Below are 10,071 nucleotides of genomic sequence, written 5' to 3'. Positions count from 1 at the left end.
ATGAAGAGAACTGACTATGTTTATAAAAAAAAAGGAGTAAATGGCTATCTTACATTGTTTAATTAATCTATTCTAGGCATCCAGATTTTTTTCCTAAAAATGTAGTTTGTCACACTTTTATTGAGTCAAAGCTTTGATTTATTTTTATTTTTTTCTTTCTTTCTCTCTTCCTCTCCCTCCCCCTGCCTTTTTTTTTTTTTTTTATTGTACACTCATCTTCATGGAAGCAAACATGAAGAAAAACTCCACGTAAAATGTCTATAACCAGGTAGAATGTTAGAGAATTTTTCCTAAGTCCAATCCAAGTCTCAAACTCCCTTGAAACTCACAGCAATATGTCATATAACATTCAAATTAGCTCTTTGAGATTCTTACTGCCTGGAAACTTTCCACTTAGGATTTACACACAAGGATACCAGACTAGTTCTTATTTTTAGAAACTTCTTGAAAAATAAGAAACTGAAGTGTTTTTTGGTTATCTTTTATTTATTTATTTATTTTAATTTAAAGAGATAATGCCGATGTTATGATGAGAGGCACTGTTGAGTTTTATAGTCAGATCATTGGGTGACATTTTTATTTTAAACAAATATGCAAGCTATAAGTTGATGAGCTAGGAGCTTGAGTTCTGATCCCAGAGCTGTCATAGTTTCCTCTGCTATAATGGATATGTCATCTGAACCCTGTCTGCCTCCATCTTCTTATTAGTAATACCAGAATAAGACTGTAGTACTTACTGACCTCAGAGGGATAACATAATAAGTATTTTAATGATAGAAATACACTTTTAAATGTCTGGAGAATTGCTTAACCATATATTCATCATTTAAAAAAAATAGAAGGTCCATTGTACTTATCACAAAAGACAAGGCATGTATTTGTGGGCTAAAAAAAGATCTAAGACATTTTTCTTTGAGTTTCTTGGCTTCCAATACAACGACTTTAGAATGCAACCTGACTCCCACACTATTAGATGATTCCTGATATTTCTGAGGTTTTCATTCCATGAAACAAATTGTTGCTATCATTCTCAAATGATTCTCTAAAGTAGTAAGATCATGATTGTATTGAAGTGTGAAAGCTACAGAGTTAAAAAGAAAAAATCTATTTAAATGCAAGGCAAGTAAATTTTACAAAGTTAATATAACCAATAAGAAAGATAACAGAAGACAACACTTCAAACCATTAATTGAATAAGGGGCCTCAAAATTCATTAGGCTATACCACTTTCTCTTGTTAAATGGTATTGGTCCTTTAGAAATGTACCTTATCCAATATCTGCTACAATAACTCCTCTTAGGGATTATGAGAATTCAAGCCTTTCCTCTTGTGACATTTACTCCTTTATAGCTTAGAGCCAAAGTGAATTAGTTCTTCCCACACAAGGAAAATATCAAATTTCAAGGAACACAAGTTTAGTGTTTATATATAGCCATTTAAAACACTCTGAATTAAAGATATTTGTTGTGTTTAAATAATGTCTTGCTAAATCAAACATTTAACCCTTAAAGTACCATACTTAAAACATAGATCTGTTAAATAACAAAAGTTCAACTGAATAAAATTTAAAGATGTTACTGGTTTATTAAAGGATTCACGAATCAGGCAACATTGATCTACCAAGTAGAAAGGAGCTCTGCCAAATGGAAAAGGAAAGGTTTTTAAAGATGGAAAGGGGGTAGAAAAAAAAAGTTATTAGCAAAGAATTCATCGTTTCAGGCAAGGTTGCCCTCCTAAGGGAGAGGGAAGGGGCCTAGTGATGGGTTACGTCCCTGGGGTGACCAGGTAATTGCAGGTTTACTGGTTAAAGATTACATTTCTGGGAGAGGTTAAGATCACAATTAGGTTAAGTATTAAGTCTCGATTTGCTGACTTGGAGCTTAGCACATGTGACTCCATTTTGGGCCTGCTGTTTCTTTTAACAGGTCTACATTTGGTAAAAGAATATTTTAATATGTTTTTCTCAGTATAATTGATGTAACTATGGATGAATCACATGTCTTTGCAAATCGATATTCGATTCATATATAACTCGAGTGAACTAAGACTTGAAAGCCCCTTTAAATGTAAAGAATAAACATAACATATTTATTAATTTAGATAAAGTTTTAAACATTATCTGAATTTTTTGTTATTTAATTTTTATACTTTTATTTTTTTCAGTTATAGTTGACATACGATATAATATTAGTTTCAGGTGTACAACACAGTAATTAGACATTTATGTAACTTACAAAGTGATGGCTCTGATAAACCATCTGACACCATGCATAGTTATTACAATACTACTGACTATATTCCCCATGCTGTACTTTATATCCCCATGACTACTTTGTAACTACAAATTTGTACCTCTTAATCCTCTCCCCACTTCACTCATCCCTTCACCCCCCCAGTCTGATAACCATCAAAATGCACTTTGTATGTATGAGCTTGTTTCTGTTGTTTGCTTATCCTGCTGTCTAGATCCCCCATATAAGTGAAATCATATGACATTTGTATTTCTCAGTCTCACTTCAGTCAGCACAATACCCTCTAGGATCCATCCATGTTATTGCAGATGACAATATTTCATTATTTTTTATGATTGAGTAGTATTCCATTGTATATATGTACCAACTATTCTTTATCCATTTATCTATTGATGGAAACCCAGGTTGCCTCCATAGCTTGGCTCTTGTAAATAATACTGCAATGAACATATGAACGCACATGTCCATTCAAAGTAGTGTTTTGGGTTTCTTTGGATAAATACCCAGAAGTGGGATTACTGGGTTCTTCTTTGTCTCTTGTTATAGCGTTTGTTTTAAAGTCCATTTTGTCTAGTATAAGTATTGCTACACCAGCTTTTTGAGGGGGAGGGAGCTCCATTTTTATGAAATATCTTTTTCCATCCTTTTACTTTCAGTCTCTGTGTGTCTTTCAATCTGAAGTGAGTCTCTTAAAGACAGCATGTGTAAGAGTTTTGTTTTCTTATCCATTCAGCCACCCTATGTTTTTGATTGGAGCATTTAATCCACTTACATTTAAACTAATTGTTACTAGATATGTAGTTATTGCCATTTTATTATTTATATTTTATTTTTTTTTCTCTTTCTTAAAGAAGTCTCTTTAACATTTCTTATAGTACTGGTTTGATGATGATAAACTCCTTTAGCTATTTCTTGTTTGGGAAGCTCTGTATCTGTCCTTAGATTATAAATGATAGCTTTTCTGGGTAGAGTAATCATGGTTGTAGGTCGTTGCTTTTCATCACTTTAAATATTCCATACCAATCTCTGCTGGACAGAAATGTTTCTGTTGAGAAATCAGCTTACAGTTTTATGAGAGCTCTCTTGTAAGTACTGCTTTTTAGATTCTTCTATAACTTTTGACATTTTAATGCATCTTGGTGTGGATATTTTTGGGTTCATCTTGTTTAAGACTCTCTGTGCTTCCTGGGTTTGTATGTCTTTCCTTTGCCAGGTTAGGATAGGGAAGTTTTTTCGTCATTATTTTTTCAAATAGATTTTCAATTCCTTGCTCTCTCCTCCTTCTGGTATCCTATGATGTGAATGTTGGTAAGCCTGATGTTGTCTCAGAGGCCATTTAAATTATCCTCCTATTTTTAGATTCTTTTATTTTCTTTTTGATGTTCTGATTGGGCTTTTCTGCTAAATTATCTTCCAAATTGTTAATTCAGTTCTCTGCTTCATCTTATCTACTGTTGCTTCCCTCAAATGTATTTTTTTTTTATTTCAGTTATTTCATTCTTCATTTTTGACTGGTTCATTTTTTATATTTTCTACCTCCATTTTTGTTTCCTCTCTCTTTGTTGAAGTTCTCACTAAGATCATTGAACATCCATGTAACCAGTGTTTTGAACCCTGCATCTGATAGATTACTCGTTTCCATTTTGTTTAGTTTTTTTTTTTTTTTTTTTTTTTTTCCCGGGAGCTTTGCTCTGTTCTTTCATTGAGGATGTATTTCTTTGTCTCCCCATTTTGGCTGCCTCCCTGTGTTTGTGTTTATATATTTGGTAGAGCTGCTATGTTTCCTGGTTTTAGTAGAGTGGTCTTATGCAGTCAATGTCCAATGGGGCTCAGTGGCACTGTCTCCCTGGTCCCCTGAGCTGGGTGCTCCAGGCGTGTCCCTTGTGTGAGTTATGTGTACCCTCCTGCTGTAATTGAGCCTGCTTGCTACTTGCCCTACAATGGGAAAGATTGATTCTCAGGCTGATTGATTGTGAGGACTGGTCATAATTACAGGAGCTTTTATGCAGGGGCTGACCCTATAGAGCAGAATTTGATTTAGCAGATCTCTGGTGCCTGCCCAGTCTGCCCTTTCGGTGGGTCATTTGTGGAGGCTGTCGAGTAGTGCTCCAGATCAATCCACAGCAACTCCCAGGTATGTGAGCTTTGGGAGGGACCCCACGCAGGCCAAGTTTAGCTGCTGTTTATAAACTTCCTGGGGCTACCTGGCATGAACCACAAAATATCTGCAGTCTTCTTCCACTGTGCTGGGCTTAAAGGTCCTTGAAAGAGGCTAAACTGTGAACTGAGGCTAGCTGCTGCTAGTGCCAGGCTTGGGCATGCTTAGCAAGAGGTATAGGGGACTCTGAAACCAGATCCTACTTGTTTGAGGTTTGTGAACCTTTGAGAGATTTTAGGAAAGTCCATAGCATGAGCCAAGACAGGCCATTTGTATGGAATAAGCCATTGGAAGTGGCTCTTGTAGGCCCTCAAGTTGGTTGGGTCAGGGTCTCAAGGAATCACCAAGGCAGGGCAAATGATATTTACTAGGTTGCTAGAGATTCAAATATGGTGACTGCTGGAGTCCGCACGCTAGGACAGGTGAAGGAACAATGCCCTCTGCCCACCTTCTGTCTAGAAAAATGGCTGCCCCTCCAGCCCTTGCTCTGAAGCCAGACAATTCAGTTCCTCCCAGTATATCTCTGGCTCCTTTTGAACTGCTGCCCCAGAGCTGGAGTGTGGAGTGAGTCTGTCAGTGATTAAGTCTGTATGCGGTCCCTTTAAAAGGATAGCCTGGTACTCTAGCTAACCTCTGTCTCACTTGGCTACAAAGTCTGCTGCTTTTTACAGCCCGAAGTTGTGGGGACTTCATTTCCCGGGACTGGTGCTCTAGGCTGGGGACCCCAGTGTGAAGGTGGGAACCCTTGCTCCTCGGGGGGGACCTCTGCAGCTGAGATATCCCTCTCAGTTCTCAACCACCACACATGGATGTGGGACCAATCCATTTGGCATCTCTACTCTTTACGATTATCACTGTTGGTTATTCTGTAGATTAGTTGTAATTTTGATGTGGTCATGAGAGGAGGCCAACATAGCATTTACCTACTCCATCATCTTGACTGGAACTCCCCCAAATTATCTGAATTTTCTGTGGTTGTATAAATCTATCATTTTTGTGAGATATTAAATGTGTACATGAAATATGTATATATAATTAATATTTATGCATCTTAACATAAAGTATGAATGACAAATAATTAAAGGCATGGATTTTGGCTTATTGGCTCTTTTTAGCCTTAGCACCAACCATTTTATGGCATTATTAATTATCTATAATACATTTGTTGAATAAATCAATTATTCATTTTGGATTATGTGTATCAGTTAATATTGAAAGTTTTAAACTATATATGAATATAATATGTATTCCAAAAAATAGAGGAAGAGCCACATCGATAATTCAAAAGCCTAAAATATATTTGAAATTTTATATTCAGAAATAATTTTAACCTCCCCCCAAATCAAACTTTTTTTGAAGCAGAAGACTGTTGATTTTAATGGAACAGAGTAAACTGCAAAACAGAGTCAGAAACCTTTAAATCCTAATCTCTACTTTGTTACTTACTTCTTAACCTCAGGCAAGGCACTGAAGCTCTCATTTTATTCAGATGTAGGATAATCATATTTACCTAATTTATATGGTATTGTGTGTATTAAGTAAACAATGATTATAAAGCTATCTGAAGACTATAGAATATACTATAAATACTGAGCCAGATTCCTCATTCAGTATTTTTTATTTGGTTATAGACACAAAGAATTCAATACCTATTGGAATAATACATGAGGAGCAACTGATAAAAAGACTTTGGAAGACTTTTTGGTGAGCAGAATACCATTATACAATTAAGAAGATATCGTTTGCCCTGTATATCAAGGCTAATGTTTCTCAGTTGCTGAGGCAAGCCATCAGTGAATGGTTACATAACCATCAACAAATAATTATGAAATCCAATTTAAATATGGTCTTTTATAGTAAAGAATGAATACATGTAAAATTAATTTTAAAATATATAATAATTATATTCACCACATTCCTGATAAATTAGGATTAGAATCAGTTGTAAGTTGCAGATAAGTCCAAATTAGAGTATCTTAAATATAATAAAACACACTTATCTCAAATTATTAGCTATAGGTCATTGGTCCAAGGCTGGTATGGATTGCGATAGTGTCAGATGCAGTTTTTCTATCATATTTTTTTCATCCTCTACATGTGGCTTCTACAATATTGTCTAAACACCTCCAGCAATTATCTATCTTTCTCAGACAGGAAGGAAAAAAATGATAAAGAACAGACAGAACAAACACACACTAGCAGAATTTTTAAGAAATCTTAAAGAAGCTTTCATATGACTCTGCGTATATCCAATTAAACACATATACTTAGTCATATAACTATACCTAGTGATGGGATTCAGAATACACAACTCTAAAATATAGCATTTGGCATATTAAATATCTTAAGCTAAAGGAATTAATAACAACAACAACAAAAACCCAGCAAAAGCAAGAAGGTAACTCTGACCCCTTATCCTTCTTCCCTGAAACAGTTCTAAAAACTTCTACATGAAAGGTACCCTCCTTTTACTAAGAGAGAGGAAGACATTCTTATCACCAGAGACAGGGAATTTGGGGCCAAGAAATCGATACTAACCATCCTTGTTAAACTAACCCTTAACTTCCTAGTTACTTCTTCACCATTTACTATCCCTAGTCTAAACTCCTTTGTCTTGCAAATCTCACAAATTTGTTTCTTTGTCTAAAGGGTATAAAAGCTTTCCATGTTAGACAGTTCTTTGGGTCTTTACCCTCTCATGAAGGCTGTCATGTATATGTAAAAAATTATTAAAATGTGTATGCTTTTCTCTTGTTAATCCATACCAGCCCTGGACCAATGACCTGTAGCTAATAATTTTCTCTTGTTAATCTCTCGTCTTTGTCAATTAAATTTTCAGACCTAGCCAGGGACTCTAAGAGGGTGAAGAAAAACTTCCCCCACTGCTTGCACCAGCTACAAAAAAAGCTAAAAAATATATATTCTTTTTCGAGTGCTATGTGTCAAACTACACATTTATTACTCTGAAAGAAGAGAATAGATTCTGTGGTACAACTAGGAGTTCTGTAGTATAGCCTTAACATTAACAGGGAATTTTAGATTATTAAAATACAGAGCTATATCTCACAATGTAAAGAGCCACAGAATATCTACAAAAGAAATTACAGATAGAAGTTTTTTAGTAGAGCACCAAGTATGTCACATGACAAATTACAAATATATATATTTGTGTGTGTGTATATATATATATATAACTAAATAGTTACACTGGTTTGTTTATTCTTACTAAATCAGTTATCCAAAAGAGGGCTGTGGCCCTAGAGAGATAAAGATAGGTTCTAAATCAAAAAAATTACTAAAAGGAGAATTATAATTTGAATTCACTGGAATGATTATATTGATGTTCCTGATGATAAGATAGATATATAATTCTTATGTCAGGGGACTAGCTGTCATAGCTTCCATGGGTCCAGATAGCACTCACCTTTAGCAACTTGTATTAGAAACAGAATGTTTATTGTGTTAAAGATATTAACTGATTAGAGACACTGGGTGGCACAATGAAAAGTTTATTGTCTCTACCAGGAAAAAGAACGTTCAAAGCCTTACTGGTGTTAAGTAAATTCAAGGCAAGAGAAAAATTCTAATATTTATTGAGAAGCTACTACATGCCATAGGTGCTAGGCACCTCTTCACATATTGCTTATTTCTTCATATATTCATGACAACACACTTATAAGATAGATATAATATTCATTTTCCAGCTAAATATGGGGAATTACAGAAAGTTAAACTATCTAATTAAAATCCAACAGCATGTTGAGTCACAAACCCAGAATTCAAAGACAGATACATTGGTCCCTCAAGTGAATGTCCCTTCTACTACGATGATACATATCCAAAGATATGTCATCTTTATATTTGAAGACACCGGTAAATGTCAATAAATAAAAAAGTTATAAGTTCATTGTTATAATTATCCAGACATTAGTTATCACAGTGATTCAAGAGTAATCCATATCTTTTGCCAAAAATATATAATTATTTCAGTATTTGATTTAGGACTAATAGAGTAGTTCTCCAAAGGTGAAATAAAAGGAAATATTAAACATCAGTTAAAATATTCATACTGAATCACACACTAATCAGTGATATATGTTTATCTTCAAAATTATGAAATACATATTTGAAAAAATGCTTACTCTGATTTGGGGAAAATGCCTTAAGGTAGGCTCTACCATGTATTTAGTGGGAGGGTAAATTGATGCTACCTTTTGAGAGAGAGAATTCGTGGTATGGCAAGCATGTTTGAAATTTCCTTACCCTTTGATCATGCCCTCTGAATTATATTCTAAGAATTCACTCCATAACAAATAATTGGAGATTAAGACACATATTTATACAAAAGGATACTTATTGTGGTGTTATTTAAATGAGTAAATAGGATCAAATTTAAATCTCCAAAGAAAGCAAATACTATCTAAAGCAATGACTCTTAAAGAGGGTCTTTAAAATAACATTTTTTTCACCTGAAAATATTTCTGCTACTGTAATATTTTATTCCATTTAACCTATCACTATACTTAGGATTGTGTCAAGAGTTTGGAATTGATATAAATGTGGTTTCTACATTTTGCAGTTGATACCTTTTTAAAAGAACTTGACCAAATAATCTCATCTTTCCCTGTGCCTTGGTTTCCACATTACAAGACAAAGACATCAATGATAAACTACCTCCCAGTGATATTTTTGAGCATTAGTTAATGTTTGCAAAGCCTCCACAGAGAGCAGAGAATGAATAATGAAAGAGACTCTCAAAGTACTATTATCACTCTCATCTTTCTCATTAGTCTCTAAGAGGCTTCATGCCAACTGTTAGCATTTCAGCTGCCAGAATGTTGAGTTTCTATTTTCATTTTGCCTAGAAAAGTAAACGTTCCTTGAACATCTGGGGTTCACCTCGGCATAATTCCAATAATGCTTCTATGGAATCAAGTATGTGAAGTGTGATGACCAGTACTGCAAAGGAACCCATCGCTAATTTTAGACCTGCTGTTACAATTTACAATTTAGCTTACATTTTAAACTTATTAGAAAAAGTAGTATCAAAGTAACACATTTGAGATTTATTTAAAGTTTTTATGTGAGAAAATTTTGCTTTAAATTAAATAACATTGAAACCATGTCTAAGGAGGGTGAACAGGATTAGGATTTTGGCCAACTTTTTACACCTTTTTTTCCCCCTATATATTTTATATGGCCAGGACATAAAAAAAATATGAATTAAAAAATTATTGTTTTATTTATTCAAAATATGTGTCTTAGAGGTGCTTATTATATGTGAAATGGTGTTAGGGATACAGCAGAGTACAAAGCCAATAAAAATTCTACCCCCATGGAGGGACATTCTTGTAGCACTTAGAAGATTCAAGATGACCTTACTATATTTTTGCGTATTTCCTATGCCTGTCACACTGCCTGTCACTAGTAGTCAACAGGTACAAGTTTGATAAAAGAAAGAATGAATGAGTGACTGAAACACACCAAAGCTGTATAGACATGGCTGAGAATTTCATTTGCATTAAGACATTTCTGGCACCTTATTGGCACTGAATCATATGGACCAATCAGAATTAAATATTTAATTGTTTTTTTAAAGTAGTTGTTGTTTTTAAGATTAATGAACTTTCATTCATGAAATAAATGCTAAAGACATAAATT

The sequence above is a fragment of the Pteropus alecto genome, unplaced genomic scaffold (genome assembly GCF_000325575.1).
Source record: "Pteropus alecto unplaced genomic scaffold, ASM32557v1 scaffold25, whole genome shotgun sequence".
Lineage (NCBI taxonomy): Eukaryota > Metazoa > Chordata > Mammalia > Chiroptera > Pteropodidae > Pteropus > Pteropus alecto.
Note: the sequence above shows the minus strand (reverse complement) of the source record.